This window comes from Canis lupus, chromosome 8 (genome assembly GCF_011100685.1).
Source record: "Canis lupus familiaris isolate Mischka breed German Shepherd chromosome 8, alternate assembly UU_Cfam_GSD_1.0, whole genome shotgun sequence".
Taxonomy (NCBI): Eukaryota; Metazoa; Chordata; class Mammalia; order Carnivora; family Canidae; genus Canis; species Canis lupus.
The window spans coordinates 35,552,529-35,559,602 of NC_049229.1; positions in this window are offsets into that span (position 1 = coordinate 35,552,529).

Sequence of the window (7,074 nt, forward strand, 5' to 3'; positions counted from 1 at the left end):
CTAAGGCGGCGCTAAACCACTAGACCATCCAGGGATCCCATCTTTCCATTTTTAACTAAACGAACCGAACAAACTATCAAACTGTCTTCCACCCTGCCCCCACCCAAATAACCGCGAGTCTGAGTTGGCACCCTGTCGGTTTACATTTGGGAAGCAATTGCAAAGAGAGTTGCCTCCTTGCTGGACGAGAAAGTGCAGTTTCAGTCAAGATCGTCCACGAGGACTAGCAGGATTGGGGACCTTGACCCAAGCAGGTTCCACCCTCAGCAACCTAAGTACATTTATCTTTAGGTAGCTACAAAGAATAGGGAAGTTTAAATAAAATGCCAGTGAAGGGCACAGTAGTTCGTACGCAATGATTATATTCATTCTTTGATAACTATGAGAATTGTCATTATTAATGATTATTTATTTTCTCCACTATAATTATCGTTTCTTAGAGTCCAACCTGAAAGACAGGGACTTTGTTTATAAACTGCTATATTCTGGTCGTATAGAATTGCCCTTGCTTGTGAAAGCGGTAAGAGTGTTTAAATTGTGATGTATCAGATCCTGTACTGATAGGGATCTCATTCTCCAAGGAATATGTACACTAGCTAAACTTAGATTTTGATCGATTGTTTACCTCAACTACAACTTGATATAATATTGCTCAAGAGCTGCCCTCTTTAGTTTACCTTTGCAATATTGGTTTTGTCTTATGATAAATGACTTTTAAACTATGGTGCTTAAAATACCACACTGAATCTCACTCCTGTGAAAAAATTTCAAGAGTTTCCTCTGAGCCTGGGTCCCCTTCTGTAAAATTAAGGATTGAATTAGATTTAGTGTCCCAAGCCAGACCATTCAATGGATGTGTCTCTGGATTCTCCATCACAAACTCCAGCTCTGGGGAGGGTGAAAGGGGAACAGAGCTGTTTTTATGGAAAACTGTGACTAATACACAAACTTTAATAAAACCACAGGGTCATTTAACCTCACTAGCAGATTATAAATAACAATAGATTCAGATCCCTGGATGGCGCAGCGGTTTAGCGCCTGCCTTTGGCCCAGGGTGCGATCCTGGTGGAGCCTGCTTCTCTGTCTCTGCCCCCCGTATGACTATCATGAATAAATAAATAGAATCTTTAAAAAAATAGTTTAATATACAAATTTCAACATTATAAATTTCATTTTACCTGAATGGAAGCATAATTCGTTTTGGAATTCAATTAGATGTTTAAAGAAGCAGTCACTATGCTCAGAAAAACAACTGTGACAGCGAGTATCTTTGCAGTGCCTAATTGTCCTCATTTGTTTTATTCACCAGTGAGAAAAATCCAGCCTCAGAATCTGCTGCCTCTGGTGAAGATACTCAGCAAGTTCTTAATGCAGTAGCATCCATCAGGATTGCCTCTTGCTATTTTGAGCAGAATTTATCTCAAAACTGGAGCCAGAGTGCTCAAAGCAGATAAAAGACAGATGAATAAACAAAAGAAGGGACTCCTCAGAGGCCCATAGGGGACAATGGGCAGAACAGTGGAACCCCAGCCTCTGCTGGATTAGTTCATTCAGGGACAATTTCAATCATTTTATAAAATTCCAATAATTTTAAAAAGTAGATTCAAATACCAGCTCATTATTTCCATTATGAACAGAGAAACTTAAATGACTGCCAGAGTCAAAAAAGAAGCACTCTCCATTCAACCCCTTCTTCATTCCCACTTAGAAAGAACATTCGACTGCTCCCTCTACTCACATTTCCGTTTCTTTTCATGAAGCCAGGACAGTGCTGATGTAAAGTGGCCATCACACAAGTTCCCATGAGCCAAGGCCATGGCCCCTGAGGACAGAGTCCTTGCACAGTTAGAGAAAAAAAGACTAATGCCACATGCCGTATTTCAGTGCTTTACAATGTGCTTCTGATAGCACACAAGTTTACTCTTAGCCGAACTATCTGTTTTGGCAAAGCAAATTTTAGTTGGGTGCTAAATATCCCTGTTCCCACGCTGTGATTTACCTCCCAAAGGAAACAGCAGAATAAAAACAGAGAATATAATCAAAACAGCACTAATTGCACAAAATACCAAGATATTATTCTTGATTCATTTCCACTAGAAAGGAGCTTCAAAACATTTAATTACTTCCTTCTAAACACCTACATGTGTTAAAATTAAGACTATAAAAATAAGGGTTTTTGATCCACAAGACCCCTAGGAACCTAGTTAGAGTACATAGAAATTAGGTCATGGCTGAGAACCATAGACAGTCTAATGGAGAATGTCATAGGTGTTGATGCAATAGTACGTCCATCCTCTCTAATTCCTAGAATACCTCTTATGCTCTGGTGTCAAAGGCTGTTACTTGGCCTGTAACTTTAAAACAGTGATGAAAGTGAGAGAGACAATGGCTCCCTTCCTCAACATTTTATTTCTTCAGTCTTGCTTAACAAGCTTCTGCTCTCTTTTGTCTTGAAATGTGTTGACTATTACCTGCAATAATTAAGTTTCCTTAAACAGCCTTCCTTCTCCCTTTCCAACCCTGTTGCAAACCTCTACCCCAGCTCCCCACTCCTATCCTCCTCTAGAAAGATTTTTGTGCCTCTCAGGAGTCATAAACACCTCTTCCCTAGGCTCACCTCTTTTTATAATTACTTCTGATGGGAACTATATCTAATATCTCTATTTTCAGGGTTAATAAATTATTACCCCAATGAAACTAAGTTTCTTGAGATCAAGTACCAAAGCTAGTACTTCTTTTGAAGAGTCTACAGTACTTAGCTTAGTGTTAATACAACAAAGGATAAGCCCACATTGAATTGAACTCTCCTTTTCTTAAAAGTTAAACCTCCTTGTAGTTCTTAACTCAAGTTGATAGAATAAGCGTTGCTAGAATTTAACAAATCAATCTTCCCTGAGTGTCATTAAAATACTTTAATAAAATCCCAACCAAGGCCTTTTGTATAATTTGTACCCTTATTTTTAAATTTCAGCTGTGATAGAATGGTAACCCCTTCTTTCCTTTCAGTACTGTTCACTTTTTGGTGGTATGAGCTCAGGCCTACTCAGGATAGACCAGCAGAGATGGAAGTCAGTCACGTGTAAGAAAACGGTCACTTTCCATAATAAAAGCACGTATAAAAATAACTTTAAAAATCCAGATCCAAAAAAAATCCAGATCTCCCATTATTGGCTGTCTCTGGGGAAAAAAACAAAACAACAACAAAAAAGAAAGATCCTTTGAGTGGAAACACAGCCTCGAGGAAGTGGGGGGAGAAGATTATTCTTCTGACAAGAAGAATGGGTTTGTGCTTCTTGCTTGGGGTTATTATCACAACCTCTAGATACTTATTTTGTTGAACGTATTTTGTTTTCCTGGTGTCAGGTGGCCAAGGGCCAGAAGTGCTAAAGATCTGGGCAGCCTATAAAAGCATGCCCAACAGAGAATTGTCTGACCCCAAAAGCCCCCAGTGTCCCTGTAGAGAAATTGTACAGCCCAACCTTGGTGGACACGTGCCCCTTGATCTCTTCTCTGATGAAGGGAAATATTCTCGCATTCCTCTGCATCTGCTTGCCTGGACTCATTATATATGCATTCTGGCTATTGTGTACTATTCTGATATTCTTGCAGGCAGATCTGGTCTTACCAGAATAGTTTTGTGTCTTTGTGTCTCATATAAATTGTTTCCTTATCTTTAGTAATCTTAAGGGATTCCTCAATGAGAAGATTTCACTGCACTGTTGGCCACATGTAGTCCTTGCATATCATTGAATTGATCGTCTTTTTAGATAGCTGATTTCCACAAGATCTTGAGTCTCTTAGACTTAATTCACTCTCTCCCCCTCTCCCTCTCCTTCTCTGTCTCTGTCCCTTCCTCCTTCTCTCTCACAAAATGTCTCATTTCAAACTTCCCCTTACATTTGGTAATAACCGTTACAGTCAGTGGTGGTTGTTACTCAAATCTACATAAGTGATAAAATTGCCTAGTACTATATGCACAGGCACACACACCTACACACAGATGCATATATGTGAAGCTGGTGAAATTTTAATAAGGTCTATGAATTGTGCTGATAACCATTTCCTGGTTCTGTTTCTGTCCTAAAATTATGTAAAATGTTACCAGTGGGGAACATGGAGTGAAGAGTACACGGACTTCTCTGTACCATTTTTGCAACTTTCTGTAAATCTGTAATTATTTTAAAGTAGGAATAATTTGTTATAAGATGCTTGCACTACCTGGAAAGCCAAATAGTGTTGGGGTTTGCTTGGATTGATTATAAATGTACAATGCAAATTCTAGGGCAATCACTTAAAAAAAGTTTTTTAAAAAGTATATTGATATGCTAAGAGAGAAGAGTGTATTTGGGCTCCAGAGAAACAGAACCAAAAGCTATGGGTATGTGTGTAAGAGATCTATTATAGTAGTTGACTCATACAATGAGAGAGACCAAGAAGTCCCATGACCTGCCATAGAGAAACAGAACCAAAAGTTATGGGTATGTGTGTAAGATATCTATTATAGGAGTTGGCTCATACAATCAGAGAGACCAAGAAGTCCCATGATCTGCTGTATGTAAGAGGGAGAACCAGAAAAACCAGTGATGTAATTGGCTCCAAGTCTGAAGGTTTGAGAACCAAAGGAGCTGATGGTGTAAGTCACCACCCAAGACCAAATACCCAAGAACCAGGAGCACTGATGTCTTAGGGCAGGAGAAGATGGATGTCCCAGCTCAAGCAGAGAATAAATGTGCCCTTCTTCTGCTTTTTTGAATGAATTGGATCATGCACACCCATAATGGTGAGGGTGACCTTACACAGTCTACTGATTGAAATACTAATCTCTTCCAGAAACACCCTCAACAAGGTGTCAATTCTTCCCAACTGATCTATAGATTCAATGTAATTCCAATAAAAATTCCAGCAAGTTATTTTGGGGAAAGTGACAAACTGAGTCTAAAGTGAATATGGAGAGGCAAAAGCCCAGAATAGACACCCTAATATTGATGAAGGACAAAGCTGGAGATGAAGGACAAGTTGATACTACTTGACTTTAAGACTTACTATAAAGCCACAGAAATCAAGATAATGTGGTATTGGGCAGCCCCGGTGGTGCAGCGGTTTGGCGCCGCCTGCAGCCTGGGGTGTGATCCTGGAGACCCGGGATTGAGTCCCACATCGGGCTCCCTGCATGGAGCCTGCTTCTCCCTCTGCCTGTGTCTCTGCCTCTCTGTGTGTGTGTCTATGAATAAATAAATAAAATCTTTAAAAAAATAATGTGGTATTGGTGAAAGAATACACAAATAAATTAATGGAACAGAATAGAGAGCTTGTAAGTAGACCTACACAAAAATAGTCAACTGATCTTTAGCAAAAGGGCAAAGGAAATAAAATGGAGCAAAAACAATCTTTTCAACAAATGATATAGAACAACTGAACATTCATATGCAAAAAAATGAATATCTGCTCTGCAAAGACCGGGTCAAGAGAATGAAAAGACAAGCTACAGACAAGGAGAAAGTATTATAAAAGACACATCTGATAAAGTAGAAGAATTTCCCCATCAAAATTGCAATGTCATTTTTCACAGAAATGGAACAAACAATCCTAAAATTTGTGTGGAACCACAAGAGACTCCAAATAGCCAAAGCAATTTTGAGAAAAAGAACAAAGCTCGAGACATCATGCTTCCTGACTTCAAACTATATTACAAAGCCATTTTAAACAAAACAATAAGGCATTGGCATAAAAACAGACACACAAATCAATAGAACAGAAGAGAACCCAGAAAAAAACTCACACATATATGATCAATTAATTTATGACAAAAGAGCCAAGAATATACAATAGGGAAGGGACAGTCTCTTTAATTAATGTCAGGAAAATTGGACAGCTACAGGCAAACGAATAAAACTGAACCACTATCTTATACCATACACAAAAATTAACTCAAAATGGATTAAAGAATGTAAGACCTAAAATCATAAAACTGCATGAAGAAAACAAGCAGTAAGCTCCTTGACATGGGCCTTGGCAATGATTTTTTTGGATTTGATACTAGAAGCAAACAACAAAGCAGAAATAAACAAGTGAGACTACATCAAACTAAAATTCTTTTGCACAGCAAAGAAAACCATTAACAAATGAAAGGCAACATAACAGAATGGGAAAAACCATCTGCCTATTGTATTACCTGATAAGGGGACAATATCCAAAATACATGAGGAACGTATACAACTCAATAGCAACAAAACAAAACAAACAATCCAATTAAAAATGGGCAGAGGATCTGAATAGACATTTCCAAAGAAGACTTACAGGTAATCAACATGTACATGAAGAGGTGCACGACATCACTAAACATCAGGGAAATACAAATCAAACCACAATGAGCTATAATCTCACATCTGTTAGAATGGCTATTATCAAAAAGGCAAAAAATGTGTTGATAAGGATGTGGAGAAAAGGGAACCCTTGCGCATTGTTGGTTGTATGTAAGGCAGCGTAGCCAATATGGAATATAGTATGGAAATACCTAAAAAAAAAATGCAATAGAACTACCATATGATCCAGCAATTCCACTTCTGAGTATTCATCCAAAGGAAACAAAACCACTAACTTGAAAAGATCAATGCATTTCAATGTTCATTGCAGCATTATTTGTAATAGCCAAGCCTGGGAAGCAACCTAAGCGTCCATAGATGGATAAATGGATCAAGAAAATGTGTTATACACATATAATAGAACATTCATGAAAGGAATGAAGTCTTGCCATTGTGACAATGTGTGTGGAACTTGAGGGCATTATGCTAAGTGAAATATGACAGAGAAATGCAAATACCATGTGATCTTACTTATATGTGGAATCTTTAAAAAAAAAAGCCAATTCATAGATACAGAGAACAGATTGATGATGCCAGAGGCATGGGGTGTGAGGTGAGCAAAATGAGTGAAACTACTTTCACAAAAGGTACAAACTTCCAGCTATAAAATAAATGTCACAGAGTTGTAACATATAGCGACTATAGTGACTATAATAAATAATACTGCATTGTGTATTTGAACATTGGTAAGAGAGTAGGTCTTAAAAGTTAC